Source organism: Bos taurus, chromosome 16 (assembly GCF_002263795.3).
Source record: "Bos taurus isolate L1 Dominette 01449 registration number 42190680 breed Hereford chromosome 16, ARS-UCD2.0, whole genome shotgun sequence".
In the NCBI taxonomy this organism is placed as follows: Eukaryota; Metazoa; Chordata; class Mammalia; order Artiodactyla; family Bovidae; genus Bos; species Bos taurus.
The window spans coordinates 25,543,378-25,571,085 of NC_037343.1; positions in this window are offsets into that span (position 1 = coordinate 25,543,378).

Consider the following 27,708-nt stretch of genomic DNA (forward strand, 5'->3'; position numbering starts at 1 on the left):
GTTTCCAGGAATAATTTTCCTACTGTGGAGTGTTTGCTCCCTCCAGCACCAAAACTGGTTTTATCTGTAGGCATTCATGAGTCTCTTTTGTTGCCAGAAATAAAGAGCTACATAGGCTACCTTGGGTCATGGAATTGACCATACAGCACAAAGGGAATTAATGAAGGCAAGGAACTGACTGAAAAAGGAGAATGGACCCCATCCCCTTGACTATAGTTTCTGTTCCTAGTATAGTCAGCTTTGTTCATTTGTTTGTTTGTTTGTTTGTTTGTTTGTTTTGTGTAATCTCTTGGTGAGGGAGAAGGCAAGATCTTGTGCTTCAGAACTTGTCTACATTACACTATCCCCTACTAAGGTGTCAAGATTTAGCAAATAAAATTGCAGGAAGCAATATTTGGGACTTACTTATACTAGAAATACTTACCATTTATCTGAAATATGAATATATCCAGGTGTCCTGTATTTTAGGTTTCCCAGGTGGTGCTAGTGGTGAAGAACCTGTCTGTCAATGCAGGAGACCTAAGAGATCTGGGTTTGATCCCTCAGTTGGGAAGATCCCCTGGAGGAGGGTATGGCAACCCATTCCAGTATTCTTGCCTGGAGAATCCCATTGACAGAGGAGCCTGGCGGGCTACAGTCCATTGAGTCACAAAGAGTCAAACACACCTGAAGCAACTTGGCATGCATGCATGTCCTATATTTTATCTGGCAACAATTCTCCCCACTCAAACAGACTGAGTGAAGCAGCTTCACAAAGATGAGATGGCCAGGTACCCTCAGTGATGGGCCCAGCCCAATGTTTAATGGACATCTGTCTGAAATACACCTGTGATCACTGTTTTAACAGACAAAGACATGAAGCACAATTGACCATGTCTTGATCATACAGGGTCACCACTGTCAATTTCAGTTCTGTGTTCAAAGCTTATTACTACATGCAGCTCCTAGCCCCTGCACTGGAATTTCCATTTCTTGGCTGCTTTTTCCAGCTTTAAGCTAACTCCCCATCACATCTTGCTGCTGGCCATATGCTTGGTTCTTCCTTTCAAATGTATAGAGTTACACTGGTAACAACCATCAGCTAGAACAAGAGTAAATAGAGACTCCAAGGAAGAGCATTAAGGAATTTCATGAGACTCCACTTGAACATAGCATCTCAGAGTTTCAAAACTTGTGAGTTCTAATACTTGGATTTTTATGGCGTTGGCTGTTCAGAGATATTGTTGTATTTAGAGAAGGGAGAAAATGCATTTATTTATTGTCACTGAGTAGCGTTCCAGATTCTCTGCTGTATGTGACACATAAACTACCAGTGTGCTTCAGACACAGGACATTGAAAAATGGCTAAATTCCTTTAAAAAAATTATTTTTGAAGTATAGTTGATTGACAATATTATGTTAGTTTCAGGTATTCAGAAAAGTGATTCGAATTTGCCTGCCAATGCAGAATACGCAGGAGATGTGTGTTTGATCCCTGGGCATAGAAGATCCCCTGGAGGAGGAAATGGCAACCCACTCCAGTATTCTTGCCTGAAAAATTTCATGGACAGAGGAGCCTGGCAGGCTACAGTCCAAAGGAGTTGGACGTGACTGAGCACACATGCACATGTGTGTGAATGTGTGTGTATGTGTATGTGTGTGTATGTGTGTGTATTCCTCTTGAGATTTTTTTTCCCTTGTAGGTTATTACAAAATAACGAGTAGAATGTGCTATGCTATACAGTAGGACCTTGTTGGTTATCCGTTTTATATATGATGGGATGGCTAACTTCCTAATAGGAGAGGTCTATTACTCTATTTTTTAAAAATCTTATAACATTATGTAATCCTTAATTTCCCAGGCTCTTCTGGAGTGGGAAAAGATGACCGGGGTTAAAGGTACCAATTAAAACCATAATTCAAATAAAAAAATTCTGAGCTTCCCCCAGTGTAATTGCTGACACCTTAAAACTGCACCTTACCAAGCTTACCACAGCCCATTTCTCCTCCTGTAACCACTCCCCGTTGGATCAGTGACACTACCATCACAGAGCTGTCCAAGCCAGTAATCTGGGGGTCCCACTTAACCTCTTCTTCTTCCTTAAAATGAATAATCATGAGTCTGGTCAATTTTGCCTACTGATTACACTATTAATCTTTTCCTTCTTTCTATCAATTACCCCTTCCCTGATTGGGTCTTTTAAATCTGCTGGGACTATGCAAATAGCTTTCTATTTATCTCCCACTTTCAATCCTGTGTCCTCTGCCCCCACAAATCAATTGCGTGCACCGTCATCAGAATATTCTATATGAAGTACAAATCCATCCATGTCACTGACCCCAGGATAGCCAGATTCTCCTAAACTTGTGAGCCTAATCTCCCACTGGTCTTCTTCAACTGACCTTGAACTTTACACTCTGCAGAAGCAGTTTTTATTTCATCTCCCATGCAGCACTATTTCACACCTCAGTAGCTTTGCTAATACTGTGTCCTCTGCGAGAAACACTCTTAGCAACTGTATGCTTCGCCAACTTCTGCGAATGTCTTTCAAAACTCTGTTCAGTCATTCTCAGCTCTATCCCCTCTTGACCTAAACCTCAAACTGGATTAAGTGCTTCTTTTTTGTATCCCTGAGACATCTGGGATCTCTCCTTCTTACAACACTTACTGCATAACATCAAAATGATCTGGGTGAACTTTCCTTGAACTAGACTCCCAGCCTCTTGAGGGTAAGGGTTTTATTGCTCATTCTATGTCTTAAGTACTTAGGACAGTGCCTTTTACATGAGAGATGCTGAATGTCACTGGATCTGCCTGAGGAAACTGGGACATGCTCTTGAAAGTCCTTGAGTTCCTCTTCTCCATTATCCATGTGGATCTTTGCTCAACTTCAGGCAGTCCCATTCTGTAGAAGCTGCTGTCATGGCTGATATAGATAATGTTGAATCTTGGCAATTTAAGCTACAGGAGATGCTGAAGGGGTGCTTCTGCTCAGATAGATGAAAGCTGCATTCCTCCCTGATATCCCATCTTTTCCAAGACACCCTACCACACAGGCTTTATATTTATATTGTTCCTAGTACCTACTTATCATATAATCAAACTTATTTTGTTATACTTAATATCCCAGCACCCTATAGTACCAACTTGGGAGTGCTCCCTGAGGAGTACTTGAAGAACCATGTACATGGCATCCTCTAGTGCCTACAGAAAGCCCTGCTCACCACTGACCAACCTTGTCCCTCACAGAATCCAGGAATCACTCCTTCATCTTCCAGGTAGGTGCCTGCCCTGCCCATCAGGAACAGTATTAAGATGATACAGTTTGTTTTTATCATCTTAACTTCTGACAAAGCTTATATACTGTGCATAAAGTTTAAACCTCATTGTTCTGGGACCTTCAGTACCAGGATCCTTAAAAAGCCAGTCCAAGGTTTTGTCTCAGAGCTCCACTAATTTTCAAGCAGATAAGATTCCTCTAGACTTCTCTCTTGGGCATCCCATTCTTTATAGGGAATGTGTTGCACTCCAAACCTCTCATACTTTTTCTTGGAAATGAAGCAGCTGCCCCTCTCAGAGGGGATCAGGATATCTCCTGCACTGTGAGGCTCTTAAAGCATTATTCCAGCTCTGCTGCCATCAATATTCTTGATTGATGACAGCTAGGTTATAGAATGGCTTTAGCCCTATTGCACAAAATCTGTACTTTCCTCACTCACTGATCATGCATGTATCTGAATCCCTCATATCTCCTAGCAAAGTGTAGCTGTTCAAACAAGTTCCCTGATTACCCTAGAGAGCAGAGTTTTAAAATTCAGTAAGTAACCCATAGAGGAACCTGGCAGGCTACAGTCAGTGGGGCTGCAAAGAATCAAACACGACTGAGGGACTGAGCACACACATACAAATAACCCACAAACCCTTAAATATATTCTTTATGGTTAAATGATTAGTATAGCAATCCTATATACGATTTGGGCTTTGGTTTCTCAGTTCAGTTCAGTTCAGTCACTCAATCATGTCCGACTCTTTGCGACCCCATGAATTGCAGCACGCCAGGCCTCCCTGTCCATCACCAACTCCCGGAGTTCACTCAAACTCACATCCATCGAGTCGGTGATGCCATCCAGCCATCTCATCCTCTGCCATCCCCTTCTCCTACTGCCCTGAATCCCTCCCAGCATCAGAGTCTTTTCCAGTGAGTCAACTCTTCGAGTGAGGTGGCCAAAATATTGGAGTTTCAGCTTCAGCATCATTCCCTCCAAAGAAATCCCAGAGCTGATCTCCTTCAGAATGGACTGGTTGGATCTCCTTGCAGTCCAAGGGACTCTCAAGAGTCTTCTCCAACACCACACTTCAAAAGCATCAATTCTTGGCACTCAGCTTTCTTCACAGTCCAACTCTCACATCCATACATGACCACTGGAAAAACCATAGCCTTGACTAGATGTTTGGTTTCTCAACCTAATCTCAAAGATACTATTCTTTGGTGATTGTTCTCTTCTTACACATTTGTCCAGGCCTCTTTTCCCTGGAGATACTATATATATATTTATAAGAAATCTTCTAATCAACAAGGACCTACTGTATAGCACAAGGAACTCTACTCAATATTCTGTGATAATATATAGGAGAAAAGAATTGGAAAAAGAATGAATATATGTATATACATAGCAGAATCACTTTTAACTAACAGAACATTGTTAATCAACTATAACCCAATAAAAATTTTAAAAAGATATCATCTTTCTCCTCCTTGAAAGCAAACCACAAGGAAGCCCACAGCAGGCAAGGATTTATGGTTGGATTAATTAGAAACTAAATTAAGAGGTTTAGAGTTTTTAATTATTTATTAGTGCATAACACACTACCTCAACACTTAGTGACTTAATACAGCAATCATTTTATTATATCTCACAATTTTGAGGGTCAGGAATTCACACAGGCTCAGTTGCATAAACCCTATATTCCTTGTAGTGTAAAGTAAGTACACAGTCTTAAAGGAAATCAAACCTGATATTCATTGTGAGAGAGTCAATTCCTAGGAAGGTTGGTTAGAAGTCCAGGGTCACTGAGGAGGAGAAAGGGGTCCAGGGCCCTCGAAAAGGAGAAAGGGGTCTGAGGCTCTCAAGGAGGAGAAAAAGACAAACTTTTTTCCCTACATTGCTTTGTTTTAGTCAGTATAACAGTGTATCTTGCTCATGCTTCTCCTTAACAAGGTTTTCTAACTAATCTTGTTAGCTTAAGACCTATGTTGTGGGAGTGGGTTTGGTAAGACCTTTCTATTGTTAGCTCTTATCTTGTTAATTTAAGATGTATGTTGTGGGAGTGGGTCTGGTAAAAGTATATACAGCCTAGATAAGACCCTCCATCCCCCTTCTGATGTCTCTGTCAGAAGCTTTCTCTGTCCTTTTTCACTTTAATAAAACTCAGATACACAAAATCTCTTGAGTGATCAAGACTGGTCCCTGGTCCCGAAGCTAAATCTTCTTCTCCAGAGATCATGAATCCAATACCATTCACAGTAAGCTATCAGTTGGAAGGCCTGATGGTGAAGCTAAAGCTCCAATACTTAGGCCACCTCATGCAAAGAGTCAACTTATTGGAAAAGACCTTGATGCTGGGAAAGATTAAGGGCAGGAGGAGAAGAAGGTGACAGAGGATGAGATGGTTGGACAGCATCACCGATTCAATGGACATAAGTTTGAGCAAACTCCAGGAGATAGTGAAGGACAGGGAAACCTGGCATGCTGCAGTCCGTGGGGTTGCAAAGAGTCGGACATAGTGACTGAACAGCAACAACAAAGTACACTTACTGCAGGCGGGGGGGGTGGGGGGCAGGTTTCCTTTGGTAGATGGGCTGGTCAGGGTGTTGAAGGCAGCATCAATCACATGGCTGGCACCATGGCAAGGATGTCTGCTAAGCTCAGCTGGGATGGCCAATTAGAGCATCTTTGCATGGTTTTTCCAGGATGGCCAACTCAGAGAAGTCAGATGCTTTCTATGGCTGGCTTCCCGCAGAGCAAGTGCTCCAAAAGACAGGAAGAGGAAGTTGATGGTTTCCAAGGGCAGTATGTGGTCCACTGGAGAAGGGAATGGCAAACCACTTCAGTATTCTTGCCTTGAGAACCCCATGAACAGTATGAAAAGGCAAAATGATAGGATACGGAAAGAGGAACTCCCCAGGTCAGTAGGTGCCCAATATGCTACTGGAGATCAGTGGAGAAATAACTTCAGGAAAAAAAAAAAAAAAATCTATCAGTGGAGAAATAACTCCAGAAAGAATGAAGGGATGGAGCCAAAGTAAAAAGAATACCCAGCTGTGAATGTGACTGGTGATAGAAGCAAGATCTGATAACTGGTGATAGAAGCAAGGTCCAATGCTGTAAAGAGCAATATTGCATAGGAACCTGGAATGTCAGGTCCATGAATCAAGGCAAATTGGAAATGGTCAAACAAGAGATGGCAAGAGTGAATGTCGACATTCTAGGAATCAGCGAACTCAAATGGACTGGAATGGGTGAATTTAACTCAGATGACCATTATATCTACTACTGCGGGCAGGAATCCCTCAGAGATCAAATTGCCAACATCCGCTGGATCATGGAAAAAGCAAGAGAGTTCCAGAAAAACATCTATTTCTACTTTATTGACTATGCCAAAGCCTTTGACTGTGTGGATCACAATAAACTGTGGAAAATTCTGAAAGAGATGGGAATACCAGACCACCTGATCTGCCTCTTGAGAAATTTGTATGCAGGTCAGGAAGCAACAGTTAGAACTGGACATGGAACAACAGACTGGTTCCAAATAGGAAAAGGAGTACGTCAAGGCTGTATATTGTCACCCTGCTTATTTAAATTCTATGCAGAGTACATCATGAGAAACGCTGGACTGGAAGAAACACAAGCTGGAATCAAGATTGCGGGGAGAAATATCAATAACCTCAGATAGGCAGATGACACCACCCTTATGGCAGAAAGTGAAGAGGAACTCAAAAGCCTCTTGATGAAAGTGAAAGTGGAAAGTGAAAAAGTTGGCTTAAAGCTCAATATTCAGAAAACTAAGATCATGGCATCCAGTCCCATCACTTCATGGGAAATAGATGGGGAAACAGTGGAAACAGTGTCAGACTTTATTTTGGGGGGCTACAAAATCACTGCAGATGGTGACTGCAGCCATGAAATTAAAAGACGCTTACTCCTTGGAAGGAAAGTTATGACCAACCTAGATAGCATATTCAAAAGCAGAGACATCACTTTGCCAACAAAGATCCGTCTAGTCAAGGCTACGGTTTTTCCTGTGGTCATGTATGGATGTGAGAGTTGGACTGTGAAGAAGGCTGAACGCCGAAGAATTGATGCTTTTAAACTGTGGTGTTGGAGAAGACTCTTGAGAGTCCCTTGGACTGCAAGGAGATCCGACCAGTCCATTCTGAAGGAGATCAGCCCTGGGATTTCTTTGGAGGGAAGGATGCTAAAGCTGAAACTCCAGTACTTTGGCCACCTCATGCGAAGAGCTGAGCTGAGTCTTTTCATTGGAAAAGACTCTGATGCTGGGAGGAATTGGGGGCAGGAGGAGAAGGGGACGACAGAGGATGAGATGGCTGGATGGCATCACTGACTCGATGGACTTGAGTTTGAGTGAACTCCAGGAGTTGGTGATGGACAGGGAGGCCTGGCATGCTGCGATTCATGGGGTCACAAAGAGTCGGACATGACTGAGCGACTGAACTGAAGGGCAGTACAGGGTCACTTCTACCATTGTCGATTGATCCAGCAGCCCCAGAACTCCCCTGGTATTACAAGGAGGGGATGTAGACCTGACCTCTCGATGGGAAGAACAGAAAAGAGTCTGCAGCCAATGTTTAATGTCACTCTCAGAGCGTCTCCTCAGATACTGTCAGAGAAAACAAGACATCATGTCATTCTTCACCTGAGCAAATACTTCCTGGATGTTCACTACTGAGGGCGGGACACCATGCTGGCTTCTGGGCTGAGACTGCAAACTAGTGGGTCACACATTAGGGCAGCTTCCAGACATAGTCAATGGTTCTGGAGGGTTTATTCTTAAGTATTTGAATTAACTGTCAAGGTTTAAAAGTTGGAGGGTTTCACATAAAATGTGAGTTTTCGACTTTACTGGAAAAAAAGCTAATTTTGTCAGCAGGTGACTGGAATGGCCTGAGGAACAACACTCAGCTTGAGGTGCCAACATCTCCTCAGGCAGAGAGGGGACCTGCCATTCAGACATCCTTGTCCTTGCCCCTCCTTGTCCCTCAGTGATGGGTTTTGTCCCCATGGAGATTTAAGCCTGCCACTCACACTCTATAGACAGAAATATGAATAAAACCTTAAAATCGTGTCCATGTTTTTCACTGTCACCAAAGCCACAGCTTTTGGGATGATGGCTGAAAAGCCAAAATGGTCATGTCAGTTTGCAGGCTTATTTATAATTCCTTACACCCTTCTCTAGGCTTTCCCTGTGGCTTAGCAGTAAAGACTCTGCCTGCAATGCAGGAGGCACGGGTTCAATTTCTGGGTGGAGAAGATCCCCCAGAGGAGAGCATGGCAACCCACTCCAGTATTCTTGCCTGGAGAATCCCATGCACAGAGGAGCCTGGTGGGTCCATGGGGTCGCAAAGAGTCAGACACAACTGAGCAACTAACACAGAGCCCAAGTGCACAATGTAAGGTCTAAAGAATAATACAGTAAAACATGCACACACCCACCACACAACATTGAAACAGAACATTGTGAATAACCAGTTTTTCTCCTGTCTGTCTCTCCCTTAACTCTTCAGAAATAATGAAGTCTGGGAGGTTTTGTAATTGTCCTTCCATTGTTTTTCCTATAACTCATCTCTGTGCATCTTGAAACAACATGGTTAGTCTTGCAAATTTCAGAATTTACATAAATAGAAATATTCCATATGTATCTATGACTTACTTTCTCTGTTTACTGTTATAGTTGTGAAGTCCACCCATTTTTGAAGCCTACAGATACCATTCATTCATTCTTTCTTTTACTGTCACAAGCAGTCTGCGGTATAATATATTACAACTCATATAGTCAGCTCACATAGAAGGAAACAGATTTTTTTTTCTGTAATTTGGGGTTATAAGGAACAATATTACTATGAATAGTCTCCTATATGTGCATGAGTACAATGGTTTCTTTAGAACACATGCCTAAAATAGAAATATCTGGATCTTTAGAGGATGCTCATCTTCAAATATTTCAAGCATTACTAAATTGCTTTGCAAAGCAGTTAACACCCCAGCAGCAGTGACTGTAAGCACCGACTGCTGTAGTGTTGATCAACACTTAGTATTATTAGACATTTGAGTGTGTACCTCTCTGGGGGTATAAAGCAATATTACATTGAAGTTTTTTTTTTATTTAATTTTATTTTTTTTCACTTTTTTTTAAATTTTATTTTATTTTTAAACTTTACAATATTGTATTAGTTTTGCCAAATATCGAAATGAATCCGCCACAGGTATACCTGCGCTCCCCATCCTGAACCCTCCTCCCTCCTGCCTCCCCCACCCTCCCTCCGGGTCGTCCCAGTGCACCAGCCCCAAGCATCCAGTACTGTGCATCAAACCTGGACTGGCGACTCATTTCATACATGATATTATACATGTTTCAACGCTATTCTGCCAAATCTTCCCACCCTCTCCCTCTCCCACAGAGTCCATACGACTGATCTATACATCGGTGTCTCTTTTGCAGTCTCATACACAGGGTTATTGTTACCATCTTTCTAAATTCCATATATATGCGTTAGTATACTGTATTGGTGTTTTTCTTTCTGGCTTACTTCACTCTGTATAATAGGTTCCAGTTTCATCCATCTCATTAGAAATGATTCAAATGTATTCTTTTTAATGGCTGAGTAATACTCCATTGTGTATATGTACCACTGCTTTCTTATCCATTCATCTGCTGATGGGCATCTAGGTTGCTTCCATGTCCTGGCTATTATAAACAGTGCTGCGATGAACATTGGGGTACACGTGTCTCTTTCCCTTCTGGTTTCCTCAGTGTGTATGCCCAGCAGTGGGATTGCTGGATCATAAGGCAGTTCTATTTCCAGTTTTTTAAGGAATCTCCACACTGTTCTCCATAGTGGCTGTACTAGTTTGCATTCCCACCAACAATGTAAGAGGGTTCCCTTTTCTCCACACCCTCTCCAGCATTTATTGCTTGTAGACTTTTGGATCGCAGCCATTCTGACTGGCGTGAAATGGTACCTCATAGTGGTTTTGATTTGCATTTCTCTGATAATGAGTGATATTGAGCATCTTTTCATGCGTTTGTGAGCCATCTGTATGTCTTCTTTGGAGAAATGTCTATTTAGTTCTTTGGCCCATTTTTTGATTGGGTCATTTATTTTTCTGGAGTTGAGCTGTAGGAGTTGCTTGTATATTTTTGAGATTAGTTGTTTGTCCGTTGCTTCATTTGCTATTATTTTCTCCCATTCTGAAGGCTGCCTTTTCACCTTGCTAATAGTTTCCTTTGTTGTGCAGAAGCTTTTAAGGTTAATTAGGTCCCATTTGTTTATCTTTGCTTTTATTTCCAATATTCTGGGAGGTGGGTCATAGAGGATCCTGCTATGATGTATGTCAGAGAGTGTTTTGCCTATGTTCTCCTCTAGGAGTTTTATAGTTTCTGGTCTTAGGTTGAGATCTTTAATCCATTTTGAGTTTATTTTTGTGTAAGGTGTTAGAAAGTGTTCTAGTTTCATTCTTTTACAAGTGGTTGACCAGTTTTCCCAGCACCACTTGTTAAAGAGATTGTCTTTAATCCATTGTATATTCTTGCCTCCTTTGTCAAAGATAAGGTGTCCATAGGTGCGTGGATTTATCTCTGGGCTTACTATTTTGTTCCATTGATCAATATTTCTGTCTCTGTGCCTGTACCATACTGTCTTGATAACTGTGGCTTTGTAATAGAGCCTGAAGTCAGGTAGGTTGATTCCTCCAGTTCCATTCTTCTTTCTCAGGATCGCTTTGGCTATTCGAGGTTTTTTGTATTTCCATACAAATTGTGAAATTATTTGTTCTAGGTCTCTGAAGAATACCATTGGTAGCTTGATAGGGATTGCATTGAATCTATAAATTGCTTGGGGTAGTATACTCATTTTCACTATATTGATTCTTCCAATCCATGAACATGGTATATTTCTCCATCTATTAGTGTCCTCTTTGGTTTCTTTCACCAGTGTTTTATAGTTTTCTATATATAGGTCTTTAATTTCTTTAGGTAGATATATTCCTAAGTATTTTATTCTTTCTGTTGCAATGGTGAATGGAATTGTTTCCTTAATTTCTCTTTCAGTTTTCTCATTATTAGTGTATAGGAATGCAAGGGATTTTTGTGTGTTGATTTTATATCCTGCAACTTTACTATAATCATTGATTAGTTCTAGTAATTTTCTGGTGGAGTCTTTAGGGTTTTCTATGTAAAGGATCACGTCATCTGCAAACAGTGAGAGTTTTACTTCTTCTTTTCCAATTTGGATTCCTTTTATTTCTTTTTCTGCTCTGATTGCTGTGGCCAGAACTTCCAAAACTATGTTGAATAGTAATGGTGAAAGTGGGCACCCTTGTCTTGTTCCTGACTTTAGAGGAAATGCTTTCAATTTTTCACCATTGAGGATAATGTTTGCTGTGGGTTTGTCATATATAGCTTTTATTATGTTGAGGTATGTTTCTTCTATTCCTGCTTTCTGGAGAGTTCTTATCATAAATGGATGTTGAATTTTGTCAAAGGCTTTCTCTGCATCTATTGAGATAATCATATGGGTTTTGTTTTTCAATTTGTTAATGTGGTGTATAACATTGATTGATTTGCGGATATTGAAGAATCCTTGCATCCCTGGGATAAAGCCCACTTGGTCATGGTGTATGATCTTTTTAATGTGCTGTTGGATTCTGATTGTTAGAATTTTGTTAAGGATTTTTGCATCTATGTTCATCAGTGATATTGGCCTGTAGTTTTCTTTTTTTGTGGGATCTTTGTCAGGTTTTGGTATGAGGGTGATGGTGGCCTCATAGAATGAGTTTGGAAGTTTACCTTCCTCTGCAATTTTCTGGAAGAGTTTGAGCAGGATAGGTGTTAGCTCTTCTCTAAATTTTTGGTAGAATTCAGCTGTGAAGCCGTCTGGACCTGGGCTTTTGTTTGCTGGAAGATTTTTGATTACAGTTTCAATTTCTGTGCTTGTGATGGGTCTGTTAAGATTTTCTATTTCTTCCTGGTCAAGTTTTGGAAAGTTGTACTTTTCTAAGAATTTGTCCATTTCTTCCACGTTGTCCATTTTATTGGCATATAATTGTTGATAGCAGTCTCTTGCGATCCTTTGTACTTCTGTGTTGTCTGTTGTGATCTCTCCATTTTCATTTCTAATTTTATTGATTTGATTTTTCTCCCTTTGTTTCTTGATGAGTCTGGCTAATGGTTTGTCAATTTTATTTATCCTTTCAAAGAACCAGCTTTTGGCTTTGTTGATTTTTGCTATGGTCTCTCTTGTTTCTTTTGCATTTATTTCTGCCCTAATTTTTTTTTTCTAATTTTATTTTATTTTTAAACTTTACATACTTGTATTAGTTTTGCCAAATATCAAAATGAATCCGCCACAGGTATACATGTGTTCCCCATCCCGAACCCTCCTCCCTCCTCCCTCCCCATACCATCCCTCTGGGCCGTCCCAGTGCACCAGCCCCAAGCATCCAGCATCATGCATCGAACCTGGACTGGCAACTCGTTTCCTACATGATATTTTACATGTTTCATTGCCATTCTCCCAAATCTTCCCACTCTCTCCCTCTCCCACAGAGTCCATAAGACTGTTCTATACATCAGTGTCTCTTTTTCTTTCCTTCTACTAACCCTGGGGTTCTTCATTTCTTCCTTTTCTAGTTGCTTTAGGTGTAGGGTTAGGTTATTTGTTTGACTTTTTTCTTGTTTCTTTAGGTATGCCTGTATTGCTATGAACTTTCCCCTTAGGACTGCTTTTAAAGTGTCCCACAGGTTTTGAGTTGTTGTGTTTTCATTTTCATTAGTTTCTATGCAAATTTTGATTTCTTTTTTGATTTCTTCTGTGATTTGTTGGTTGTTCAGCCTCCATATGTTGGAATTTTTAATAGTTTTTCTCCTGTAATTGAGATCTAATCTTACTGCATTGTGGTCAGAAAAGATGCTTGGAATGATTTCTATTTTTTTGAATTTACCAAGGCTAGATTTATGGCCCAGGATGTGATCTATCCTGGAGAAGGTTCCATGTGCGCTTGAGAAAAAGGTGTAATTCATTGTTTTGGGATGAAATGTCCTATAGATATCAATTAGGTCTAACTGGTCTATTGTATCGTTTAACGTTTGTGTTTCCTTGCTAATTTTCTGTTTAGTTGATCTATCCATAGGTGTGAGTGGGGTATTAAATTCTCCCACTATTATTGTGTTATTGTTAATTTCTCCTTTCATACTTGTTAGCATTTGTCTTACATATTGTGGCACTCCCGTGTTGGGTGCATATATATTTATAATTGTTATATCTTCTTCTTGGATTGATCCTTTGATCATTAGGTAGTGACCATCTTTGTCTCTTTTCACAGCCTTTGTTTTAAAGTCTATTTTATCTGATATAAGTATTGCTACTCCTGCTTTCTTTTGGTCCCTATTTGCATGGAAACTCTTTTTCCAGCCCTTCACTTTCAGTCTGTATGTGTCCCCTGTTTTGAGGTGGGTCTCTTGTAGACAACATATGTAGGGGTCTTGTTTTTGTATCCATTCAGCCAGTCTTTGTCTTTTGGTTGGGGCATTCAACCCATTTACATTTAAGGTAATTACTGATAAGTATGATCCCATTGCCATTTACTTTATTGTTTTGGGTTCGAGTTTATACACTGTTTTTGTGTTTCCTGTCTAGAGAATATCCTTTAGTATTTGTTGGAGAGCTGGTTTGGTGGTGCTGAATTCTCTCAACTTTTGCTTGTCTGAGAAGCTTTTGATTTCTCCTTCATATTTGAATGAGATCCTTGCTGGGTACAATAATCTGGGCTGTAGGTTATTTTCTTTCATCACTTTAAGTATGTCTTGCCATTCCCTCCTGGCTTGAAGAGTTTCTATCGAAAGATCAGCTGTTATCCTAATGGGAATTCCCTTGTGTGTGATTTGTTGTTTTTCCCTTGCTGCTTTTAATATTTGTTCTTTGTGTTTGATCTTTTTTAATTTGATTAATATGTGTCTTGGGGTGTTTCACCTTGGGTTTATCCTGTTTGGGACTCTCTGGGTTTCTTGGGCTTGGGTGATTATTTCCTTCCCCATTTTAGGGAAGTTTTCAACTATTATCTCCTCAAGTATTTTCTCATGGTCTTTCTTTTTGTCTTCTTCTTCTGGGACCCCTATGATTCGAATGTTGTAGCGTTTAATATTGTCCTGGAGGTCTCTGAGATTGTCCTCATTTCTTTTAATTCGTTTTTCTTTTATCCTCTCTGATTCATTTATTTCTACCATTCTATCTTCTAATTCACTAATCCTATCTTCTGCCTCTGTTATTCTACTATTTGTTGCCTCCAGAGTGTTTTTAATTTCATTTATTGCATTATTCATTTTATATTGACTCTCTTTTATTTCTTCTAGGTCCTTGTTAAACCTTTCTTGCATCTTCTTGATCTTAGTCTCCAAGCTATTTATCTGTGATTCCATTTTGATTTCAAGATTTTGGATCAATTTCACTATCATTATTCGGAATTCTTTATCAGGTAGATTCCCTATCTCTTCCTCTTTAGTTTGGTTTGGTGGGCTTTTATCCTGTTCCTTTATCTGCTGGGTATTCCTCTGTCTCTTCATCTTGTTTAAATTGCTGAGTTTGGGGTGTCCTTTCTGTATTCTGGCAGTTTGTGGAGTTCTCTTTATTGTGGCTTTTCCTCGCTGTGTGTGGGTTTGTACAGGTGGCTTGTCAAGGTTTCTTGGTTAGGGAAGCTTGTGTCGGTGTTCTGGTGAGTGGAGCTGTATTTCTTCTCTCTGGAGTGCAATGAAATGTCCAGTAATGAGTTATGGGATATCTATGGTTTTGGGATGACTTTGCGCTGCCTGTATCTTGGAGCTCAGGGCTGTGTTCCTTGCTGCTGGAGAATTTGCTTGGTATGTCTTGCCCTGAAACTTGCTTCACCCAGAGAGGTTTACAGCGTTATATGGAGAAGAGAAGAGTGAGGAGGGAGTTAGAGGTGACCCGAATGAGATGAGGTGGAGTCAATAGAGGAGAGAGTGGGCTATTCAGTAATCTCTTCCTTATGTGCACTCCACAACTGGACCGCTCAGAGTTGTTCACAGAGTTATACAGAGAAGAGAAGAAGGAAGAAGTTGGCATAGGTGGCCAGGAGGATAAATGGGGGGAATGAAAAGGAGGGAGACAGATCCAGCCAGTAATCAGTTCCCTAAGTGTTCTCCACCGTCTGGAACACACAGAAATCCACAGAGTTGGGTAGAGTAGAGAGGGGTTAGGGAGGAGACACAGGTGACCTAGTGGAGAAAAAGGAGAGTCCAAAGGGAGAGAGAGCAGTTAAGCCAGTAATCTCGCTCCCTAGTGAAAAATGGGTACTGAAGATTGGGTTCTTAAAGGTACAAAATTGGTGACAAATACATAAAAGCAAAAATTTAAAATCTAGAGTAGAGTTTGGAATTTCAAAAATACTATGTTAAAGAAAAGAAGAAGGAAAAGAACGAGAGAAAAAACGAACAAACAAAAACAAACAAGGTCGCAAAAATTATAAAGAAAATATAGGTATAAAATTGATAACTAATACCAAAAAGCAAAAGTTAAAAGTCTAGAGTAGAGTTTGGAATTTCAAAAATACAGTGTTAAAAAAAGAAGAAAACGAAAGAGAGAGAAAAAAACAAACAAACAAGAACAAACGAGGTCGCATAAATTATAAAAAAAAAAAAAATACAGGTACAAAATTGATAACAAATACCAAAAAGCATAAATTAAAAATCTAGAATAGAGTTTGGAATTTCAGATATACAATGTTATTTAAAAGAAGAAGAGAAAGAAACAGAGAAAAAGAAAAAATAAAAAAGGGTCACAGAAATTATATAAAAACAAAAACAAAAAAAAAAAACTGTAGGTACAAAATTGATAACAAATACTAAAAAGCTAAAATTAAAAATCTAGAGTTTGGAATTTCAAAAATACAATGTTAAAGAAAAGAAGGAAAAAGAAAAAAAAAGGTCAAAAAATTATTAAAAAAACATATATATGAAGTTTGCTTTAAAAAAAATACGGTCTTCTTTTTTTTTTTTTGCAAAGTAATCGGTTATAAAAGTGGAAATTAAAGGCATAATAGAAGACTTAATTTTTTTGTTGTTGTTGTTATAGGCTCACTTGTTCAGTCGCACTGAGGGGAGGTAGGGAGGGATGCTGCAAACAAATAACTGGTGTGTGCTCGCAGTGCCTCAGTCACACTGGGTCTGCCCCCAGTTCACGGCACGTGTAGCCTCTCTGCCCACGCTGCTCAGGCTCTAGGTTGCTCCGCCGCGAACCATCCGCGGCCCGCCCTGGGCTGCCTGTACTTCCCAGGTCCAAGCCGCTCAGGTTCAGGCACTCGGGTAGTCCTCAGAGGCACAGACTCTCACTTGGGCCTGCGTTTTGTGCCCTTCCCAGATCCGAGCAGCTCAGGTGATGAGGTGTTTTGCGCGCGCGATTGCTGCGACTTATCGCCTCCCCGCTGCTCGGTTATCTAGTTGTGTACCGGCACACCTTCTCAGGCAGATGTTGACCGTCCAGACCCCCAAGAAGTTTTAGTTAGCAAAGAAGCCTGCTTACAGTTTTATAGATAATGTCTCTCTGGGGCTGCGATTGTCCTCTTCCGGCTCTGGCTGCCTATCACCGGAGGGGGATGGTCTGCCGCCGGCTATCTCTCTGTTCAGTCCTTTATTCCATGTGTGGGCCTGGTGGTGTCATAGGTTAGGGCTGGCTTTTTGCGTGGTAGATATCCCACAGTCTGGTTTGCTAGCCCAAATTATTTCACTCAGATAGTGCTCGGGGTATTCAGGCCAGATTCTTGCGATGCAGCCGGCGCCGCGCCTCCCTGCCCAGCCCCCGCTTGCTAATGACGTATGCAGGCGTCTGCGCTGCTTCTCCGCTGGGGGAGTTACCATAGGGCTCGCAATGTGCGGGTTTTAATTATTTATTTTTCCTCCCTGTTATGTTGCCCTCTGTGCTTCCAAGGCTCAGCACAGATTCGGCAGTGAGAAGGTTTCCTGGTGTTTGGAAACTTCTCTCTTTTTAAGACTCCCTTCCTGGGACGGAACTCCATCCCTCCCTCTTTTGTCCCTTTTTTTGTCTTTTATATTTTTCCCTACCTCCTTTCGAAGACTTGGATTGCTTTTCTGGGTGCCTGATGTCCTCTGCCGGCTTTCAGAAGTTGTTTTGTGGAATTTACTCGGCGTTTAAATGTTCTTTTGATGAATTTGTGGGGGAGAAAGTGTTCTCCCCATCCTACTCCTCCGCCATCTTAGCTCCTCCTCCCTACATTGAAGTTTTAATTTGTATTTCTTTGATTACCGATAAGGTTGAGAATTTCTTTTCCTCTATGTTAATTCTAAATTCTGCTTCTTTGTGAAATTCCTATCCACATATTTTTAGAAGTAATTTTTACTTGGAGGATAATTGCGTTACAGTGTTGTGTTACTTTCTGCTGTACAGCAAAGTGAATTAGCCATGAAGTGAAGTGAAGTGAAGTGAAGTCGCTCAGTCGTGTCCGACTCTTTGCAACCCCATGGACTGTAGCCTACCAGGCTCCTCAGTCCATGGAATTTTCCAGGCAAGAGTGGTGGAGTGGGCTGCTACCTGGGTCCAGCCCCGGGTTGGATCCAGGGATTCCCTCGGGAGGACAGCATTGGCGATTAAGAATAGAGAAAGAGGATAGCAAAGCAGAGAGATTAGAGGCTCATTATAACTGGTTTACGCGGAAAGTCAATAAAACCCGTGATTTTAGGTTTGCTCTGACCACAGAGGCCACAGGCGCCCTCTCAAATCGCTGAAGGTGCCCCACCTTAGGCACCTTCTCGAGTGGGTCTTAGAAGCCCAGGCAAGTAAGTGGTCTCAGAGGACACCCGCGCTCCAATTATATGTCCTGAAGGAAGAACAGAAAAGAAAAGGAGAGAAAAGGAAGCAAGAAAGAACGACACGGGGAGACCAAGCTTTGAGCAAGGCCTGTAGCTTTATTTTCAAAGGGAGCTTATATACCCTAAGTTGCACATAGAGGATAATAGGAGGTGTGAAATCATGCAAAGTCAGCAGTCTTTGATCCTTATTGAGACCAGGCTTTCTTTTCTGCAAACTTATCGTATACAAATGGTTTAGGTGATTTACATCATCTTCTGGCCAGAAGGCCTGTTAACATTTTATGACTCTGATAAAGGTTTGTCAACCATAAGACTTATTTTCTCTAAGAGTAATTATTTTAAAGTTTGGCGCCATCCTCCGAAGGTGTTAGATAAAGTTGCATTCCTATAGGGCAAAGGTGCAATGGGCTTACAACAAAGGAAAAAATTTATTACCTTAAGGGTCTAAAGTAGTTAACACCAAGGCCACTACTTATTTTTTCTATATACCAACTATATTAATTAATACACTTCCAAGGATACAATACAGGGGATGTGGAAACTTGGCAGTAAGCATTGGCTCAACAATGAAATCTTCTACTAGTTTTATTCTAACAATTGCTAACTCCCCGCGAGGCTCTATACTATTTGAATATCTTAAGCTTCCTGTGCCTCTCGTGGTTGGGAGACTGTAAACAATCTTATGCGTAGCTGTAGGAGTTCAGGTAAACCTGTCAGGCAAGTTAGAGAGCCATCTGAGGGGTTTGGATTTAAACACTCCTATTATGCCCAGGAGGCTTATTAACTAGAGCTTTAAGTTGATTTCCTTCAGAGAAAGGTGGTCAGGGATAGCCCCCGTTAATGTCAGAGGAGTTGGTAAAAGTCGTAAAATACTAAAACAGACAGATTCTGGTTTTGGGGTGGACGCTCAGGCAGATCCAGGGGGGGCCGCTCAAGCTCTGACTCGCCTTGCCCGTAAGGGTTCTCCCACATGACCTTGTCATGGGTGGGAACTCCCATACTGGCTCCCGGCAGGCTGCCATTTCTTTCTCCAGGGGATCTTCCCAACCCAGGAATTGAACCCAGGTCTCCCACACTGTAGGCAGACACTTTACCGTCTGAACCACCAGGGAATTAGCCATATGTAAGCGCAGGCATCTTCAACGGGGGGGCCAAGCACAGCCGAGAGGAGCCACCCCACGTCCGAGGTCAGGGGCAGAAGCCAGGAGGACCCCATGCCCAAAGGGCGGTGGCCAAGAGAAGTTACCCCACGTCCGAGGTCAGGGGGGGGCGGCCGAGAGGAGATACCAGGTGTCCGAGGTGAGGGGCAGTGACAAGAGGAGTTACCTGGTGTCCGAGGTCAGAGGCGGCAGCCAGGAGGAGCTACCCAATGCCCCCATGCCTGTACAATGTCACGAACCTCATTCCATAGTTCATCAGGCACTCTATCTATGAGATCTAGGCCCTTAAATTTATTTCTCACTTCCACTGTATAATCATAAGGGATTTGATTTAGGTCATACCTGAATGGTCTAGTGGTTTTCCCTACTTTCTTCAATTTAAGTCTGAATTTGGCAATAAGGAGTTCATGGTCTGAGCCGCAGTCAGCTCCTGGTCTTGTCTCCTTTAGAATGGACTGGTTGGATCTCCTTGCAGTCCGAGGGACTCTCAAGAGTCTTCTCCAACACCACAGTTTAAAAGCATCAATTCTTTGGCGCTCAGCCTTCTTCACAGTCCAACTCTCACATCCATACATGACCACAGGAAAAACCATAGCCTTGACTAGATGAACCTTTGTTGGAAAAGTAATGTCTCTGCTTTTCAATATGCTATCTAGGTTGCTCATAACTTTCCTTCCAAGGAGTAAGCATCTTTTAATTTCATGGCTGCAGTCACCATCGGTAGTGATTTTGGAGCCCAGAAAAATAAAGTCTGACACTGTTTCCACTGTTTCCCCATCTATTTCCCATGAAGTGGTGGGACCGGATGCCATGATCTTCGTTTTCTGAATGTTGAGCTTTAAGCCAACTTTTTCACTTTCCACTTTCACTTTCATCAAGAGGCTTTTGAGTTCCTCTTCACTTTCTGCCATAAGGGTGGTGTCATCTGCCTATCTGAGGTTATTGATATTTCTCCCGGCAATCTTGATTCCAGCTCGTGTTTCTTCCAACCCAGTGTTTCTCATGATGTACTCTGCATATAAGTTAAATAAACAGGGTGACAATATACAGCCTTGACTGCATAGAAGTTAAATAAGCAGGGTGACAATATACAGCCTTGACGTACTCCTTTTCCTATTTGGAACCAGTCTGTTGTTCCATGTCCAGTTCTAACTGTTGCTTCCTGACCTGCATACAAATTTCTCAAGAGGCAGATCAGGTGGTCTGGTATTCCCATCTCTTTCAGAATTTTCCACAGTTTATTGTGATCCACACAGTCAAAGGCTTTGGCATAGTCAATAAAGCAGAAATAGATGTTTTTCTGGAACTCTCTTGCTTTTTCCATGATCCAGCGGATGTTGGCAATTTGATCTCTGGTTCCTCTGCCCTTTCTAAAACCAGCTTGAACATCTGGAAGTTCATGGTTCACGTATTGTTGAAGCCTGGCTTGGAGAATTTTGAGCATTCCTTTACTAGCATGTGAGATGAGTGCAATTGTGCGGTAGTTTGAGCATTCTTTGGCATTGCCTTTCTTTGGGATTGGAATGAAAACTGACCTTTTCCAGTCTAGTGGCCACTGCTGAGTTTTCCAAGTTTGCTGGCATATTGAGTGCAGCACTTTCACAGCATCATATTTCAGGATTTGGAATAGCTCAACTGGAATTCCATCACCTCCACTAGCTTTGTTCTTAGTGATGCTTTCTAAGGCCCACTTGACTTCTCATTCCAGGATGTCTGGCTCTAGGTAAGTGATCACACCATCGTGATTATCTGGGTCATGAAGCTCTTTTTTGTACAGTTCTTCTGTGTATTCTTGCCATCTCTTCTTAATATCTTCTGCTTCTGTTAGGTCCATGCCATTTCTGTCCTTTATCGAGCCCATCTTTGCATGAAATGTTCTTTTGGTATCTCTGATTTTCTTGAAGATATCCCTAGTCTTTCCCATTCTGTTGTTTTCCTCTATTTCTTTGCATTGATCGCTAAAGAAGGCTTTCTTATCTCTTCTTGCTATTCTTGGAACTCTGCATTCAGATGTTTATATCTTTCCTTTTCTCCTTTGCTTTTCACTTCTCTTCTTTCCACAGCTATTTGTAAGGCCTCCCCAGACAGCCATGGTAAGCCACTCCAGTATTCTTGCCTAGAAAATCCCATGGATGGAAGAGCCTGGTGGGCTACAGTCCATGGGGTCACCACAAGTCGGTTGCAACTGAGCAACTTCACTTTCACTTTTCACTTTCACGCAATGGAGAAGGAAATGGCAACCCACTCCAGTGTTCTTGCCTGGGGAATCCCAGGGACGGCAGAGCCTGGCGGGCTGCTGTCTACCAGTTCACACAGAGTCGGACACGACTGAAGCGACTTAGCAGCAGCAGCAGCAGCCCCAGACAGCCATTTTGCTTTTTTGCATTCCTTTTCCATGAGGATGGTCTTGATCCCTGTCTCCTGTACAATGTAATGAACCTCATTCCATAGTTTGTCAGGCACTGTATGGGCTGCGATGGGTGTGCTAAAGCACAGGCGGCTGTGACGGGCGTGCTAAGCGTGGCTGAGAGGATCCACCCCATGTCCGAAGTCAGGGGCAGAAGCCAGAAGGACCCCATGCCTGAAGGGCGGCGGCCAAGAGGAGTTACCCCACGTCCGAGGTCAGGGGCAGCGGCCCAGAGTACCAGACTGCGACAGCGCAGGAACGGCCAAGAGGAGTTACCCCAAGTCCGAGGCCAGGGGGGCGACGAGAGGAGATATCCAGCGTCCGAGGTCAGGGGCGGCGGCCGGGAGGAGATACCCCATGCCCCAAGCCAGAGGCCGGGGGCGGTGGCCGGGAGGACCAACCCCACGTCCAAGGAGCCGTGGTTGTGTGGGCGCAAGAGGGCTTAGAGGAGCTATCCCACATTGAAGGTCAAGAAGGGCGGTGGTGAGGAGATACCTGTCTTCCAAGGTAAGGAGCAATGGCTGAGTTTGCTGGAGCAGCCCTGAAGAGATACCCCACGCCCAAGGTAAGAGAAACCCAAGTAAGATGGTAGGTGTTGCAAAAGGGCATTAGAGAACAGACACACTGAAACCATACTCACAGAAAACTAGTCAATCTAATCACACTAGAGCCACAGCCTTGTCTAACTCAATGAAACTAAGCCATGTCCATGGGGCAACCCAAGATGGGCGGGACATGGTGGAGAGATCTGACAGAATGTGGTCCACTGGAGAAGGGAATGGCAAACCACTTCAGTATTCTTGCCTTGAGAACCCCATGAACAGTATGAAAAGGCAAAATGATAGGATACTGAAAGAGAAATTCCCCAGGTCAGTTGGTGCCCAATATGCTACTGGAGATCAGTGGAGAAATAACTCCAGAAAGAATGAAGGGATGCAGCCAAAGAAAAAACAATACCCTGCTGTGGATGTGACTGGTGATAGAAGCAAGGTCTGATGCTGTAAAGAGCAATATTGTATAGGAACCTGGAATGTCAGGTCCATGAATCAAGGCAAATTGGAAGTGGTCAAACAAGAGATGGCAAGAGTGAATGTTGACATTCTAGGAATCAGCGAACTCAAATGGACTGGAATGGGTGAATTTAACTCAGATGACCATTATATCTACTACTGCGGGCAGGAATCCCTCAGAAGAAATGGAGTGGCCATCATGGTCAACAAAAGAGTCTGAAATGCAGTACTTGGATGCAATCTCAAAGATGACAGAATGATCTCTGTTCGTTTCCAAGGCAAACCATTCAATATCATGGTAATCCAAGTCTATGCCCCAACCAGTAATGCTGAAGAAGCTGAAGTTGAACGGTTCTATGAAGACCTGCAAGACCTTTTAGAACTAACACCCAAAAAAGATGTCCTTTTCATTATAGGGGACTGGAATGCAAAAGTAGGAAGTCAAGAAACACCTGGAGTAACAGGCAAATTTGGCCTTGGAACACAGAATCAAGCAGGGCAAAGACTGATAGAGTTTTGCCAAAAAAATGCACTGGTCATAACAAACACCCTCTTCCAAAAACACAATAGAAGACTCTACACATGGACATCACCAGATGGTCAACATCGAAATCAGATTGATTATATTCTTTGCAGCCAAAGATGAAGAAGCTCTATACAGTCAGCAAAGACAAGACCAGGAGCTGACTTCGGCTCAGACCATGAACTCCTTATTGCCAAATTCAGACTTAAATTGAAGAAAGTAGGGAAAACCACTAGACCATTCAGGTATGACCTAAATCAAATCCCTTATGATTATGCAGTGGAAGTGAGAAATAGATTTTTTCATATACATAACAAATTTTCTCAGCACTATATTCCCTTTCTCCCACAATATGTAAGCTCAATCTGATGCTAACTTTTCATACATGCAAAGATAGGTTTCCCAGCTCTTGAGGCAGTTCTAGAGGTCTATTCTTCCAGTGCTGTGCTACGGGTACACTGTCTCTATTAATACAGCTTCTACAACATCACATAAGGCATGTTTCCCCACCCTGTTCTTCATGAGTGTTTTGGCTATTCTTAGTCATTTACTGTTGATTGTAAATGGTATTTTTTAATTGCATTTTCAAAATGCTTATTGCAGGTATATAGAGTTCAATTTTTTAAATAATGAGGTTAAGACCAGCAATTCTGCTAAACTCCTTTATGAATTCTAGCAATTCATCTTTAGATTATCTGAGTTGTTTTCTTTTTTTTCCCATACAGGACAAAATGTTGTCTTCAACCAATGATGATTAGGTTCCCTAAGTATCCTTATCTTGTTTCTGATTTTATGGAGAATGCTTTAATCTTTAACCATTAAATATATTTGCTGAAATTTTCTGGACTACCTCTTATGAGGTTACAGAATTTTCTTAGTTTGCTAAGAATTTCTTTCCATGAATGTTATTGAAGTTTATTGAATTACTTTTTTTTTCTTCATCTAATAAGATCATCACATAGTTTTAGCATTAGAACAAATTTGCTTTCCTTGGATAATTCAATATGACTGTGACATTATGATATTGGTAGAATTATAGTTTTTATGCATTGTTTGCTGAAATAATTTGCCAAAGATCTCTGCATCTGTATTTATGATGTAAGTTAAACAGTAATTTTTTTTTCCTTTTTTTATAGTCATTGTCTAGTTTGGGAATTATAAAATAAATTGGAGAGTTTTCAGATTTGCTACTATCTGGAAGATAATTTGAAAAATTGAATAATGAATTTGAATAACATTGAAATTTGAAAAATATTGATGTTCCTTTGAGTGTTACTAAAACTACTCTGAAAAATCATTAGGTTTGTATTTTATTGCAAGAAATATTTTTTATATAATGCATTAATAATTTTTAAAGGGTATAGGACTACTCAGGAGTTTTGTGTCTTCCTGTGGTAATTTTAGAGATTTATATTTTATATGAATTTGTCTATCAGGGAAGAGATCTGGACTGAAAATACATCCATCTTTGTATCTCCTACATCAAGAGCCAACACCAATTGAATAAACATGTTAAAATAAAATGGAATGAATCAGAGATACAAAACAATAAATCACCTGTCATTTTCCCAGATGTGCTAACTCATGGGCTTCTTGAAGGCCATGCCAATGAATCTTGAAGAGGGCATGGTGCGGTCTAAGGCCTGCCTTGGTCAGTGGTTCCTTATACATCTTAACTCAGCTCTCAAGTTTTTAACTAGAAATTGAGGCTAATAGTCCTGATAATCTATCTGCCTGCTTCATGGTGTCAGGGTGAAGATGTAAGGTGATAATACACACATAAAATTATGGAAAATTACTAAATGCTTGTGTGAATGAATATGTGAATCAAATTTCCTTTCATTCTATCTTAGGGTTTATGGCTCACATTCAAAAGAGGTCACACACTCTATCAATGTCTCACAAATGTAACCACTGGCATGATGAGCACCTTAGCTTTCCTCTACGGATCACTGCTCTTTTTCCAGTATATAGTGTACTTCAAATAACCAGGCAGTGATGCAAGTTCAGACACACTGCCCACTGGTGATTCACAATGCTGAAGGCATATTCCTTGTGGTCTTGGGTTTGCCAGACAGCAGTGCTAGAGGAGAAAGAGTTTGGAATGTCTAGTTAGGAGACCTACCAGATATAACTGTTAGTTTCAAATCTGTTAGTTTCTGGTCATGAGACTGTGACTAGACTCACATAACTCCTTGAGCCTCCTCCACTGTAAAGGAGGGTGAAATCACCTCCCTCAAAATAGTGTTACTGCTAAGTCACTTCAGTCATGTCTGACTCTTTGCGACCCTATGGACCATAGCCTGCCAGGCTCCTCTGATCAAGGGATTTCCAGGCAAGAATACTGGAGTGGGTTGTCATTTCCTCCTCCAGGGGATGTTCCTCACCCAGGGATTGAACCTCGACTTCCTGCATTGCAGGCAGATTCTTTACCATGTGAGCTACCAGGGATGAAAGATTCTCACATCCTTTGCAGTGTAATACAAAGACTAAGGGAGATAATGTTTGTATACACATGTTTAAAACTGTGATGCACAATATAAAACAAATGTTTTTTTTTCTAAGATAATCCAATAAAATGGAGGAAAAGCAGGATGGTGTCATGGGAAAAGATTGAAACTTGTAAAGAGAAATGGAGGTTTGATTCTTAGGGTTGCCTCGTTTTAAATGTGTGATCTTGTTCAAGGTACCCTTTCTGATCCTCAGCTTTCCTACATAAAAATAGAATGATTTTTCCCCTTTTCCTGTTAATGAGAAATATATGCTTTATAAGAAAATTAGCATACATAAAGCTCTGGCAGACAGTAGCACTTAATAAATGTCCTCCCTCCCCCATCACTGGTGGTGGTGGTTTAGTCACTAATTTGTGTCTGACTCTTGCGACCTCATGGACTGTAGCCTGCCAGACTACTCTGTCCATGGGATTCTCCAGGCAAGAATGCTGGAGTCACTACACCACTATGAATTTGGTTAAAGTAAAATAAACGGTTATTTATTGTTTAACTTGTTCTATATCATTGTTTTCAAACTGATTCACTTTTGAAAAATCTCAGCCTGATGAAAGGAAAAAAGATATATGCCTCTGAAGTTCTATGTGAGAAATGTTTGAGTGAGAAAAGTCAATTTCTAGATTAATGCTTGAACTCTACATGTTATACCTTTGCTTTATCTCTGAGCCAAATTTTAGCAACTTCAGTTCAGGTCAGTTCAGTTCAGTCACTCAGTTGTGTCCGACTCTTTGTGACCCCATGAACTGCAGCATGCCAGGCTTCCCTGTCCATCACCAACTCCCAGAGTTCACTCAAACTCTCGTCCTTCTCCTTCTGCCCCCAATCCCTCCCAGCATCAGAGTCTTTTCCAGTGAGTCAACTCTTCACATGAGGTGGCCAAAGTACTGGAGTTTCAGCCTTAACATCATTCCTTCCAAAGAACACCCAGGGCTGATCTCCTTCAGAATGGACTGGTTGGATCTCCTTGCAGTCCAAGGGACTCTCAAGAGTCTTCTCCAACACCACAGTTCAAAAGCATCAATTCTCCGATGCTCAGCTTTCTTCACAGTCCAACTCTCACATCCGTACATGACCAGAGGAAAAACCATAGCCTTGACTAGACGGACTTTTGTTGGCAAAGTAATGTCTCTGCTTTTGAATATGCTGTCTAGGTTGTTCATAACTTTCCTTCCAAGGAGTAAGCGTCTTTTAATTTCATGACTGCAGTCACCATCTGTAGTGATTTTGGAGCCCCCAAAAATTAAGTCCGACACTGTTTCCACTGTTTCCCCATCTATTTCCCATGAAGTGGTGGGACCGGATGCCATGATCTTCGTTTTCTGAATGTTGAGCTTTAAGCCAACTTTTTCACTTTCCACTTTCACTTTCATCAAGAGGCTTTTGAGTTCCTCTTCACTTTCTGCCATAAGGGTGGTGTCATCTGCCTATCTGAGGTTATTGATATTTCTCCCGGCAATCTTGATTCCAGCTCGTGTTTCTTCCAACCCAGTGTTTCTCATGATGTACTCTGCATATAAGTTAAATAAACAGGGTGACAATATACAGCCTTGACTGCATAGAAGTTAAATAAGCAGGGTGACAATATACAGCCTTGACGTACTCCTTTTCCTATTTGGAACCAGTCTGTTGTTCCATGTCCAGTTCTAACTGTTGCTTCCTGACCTGCATACAAATTTCTCAAGAGGCAGATCAGGTGGTCTGGTATTCCCATCTCTTTCAGAATTTTCCACAGTTTATTGTGATCCACACAGTCAAAGGCTTTGGCATAGTCAATAAAGCAGAAATAGATGTTTTTCTGGAACTCTCTTGCTTTTTCCATGATCCAGCGGATGTTGGCAATTTGATCTCTGGTTCCTCTGCCCTTTCTAAAACCAGCTTGAACATCTGGAAGTTCATGGTTCACGTATTGTTGAAGCCTGGCTTGGAGAATTTTGAGCATTCCTTTACTAGCATGTGAGATGAGTGCAATTGTGCGGTAGTTTG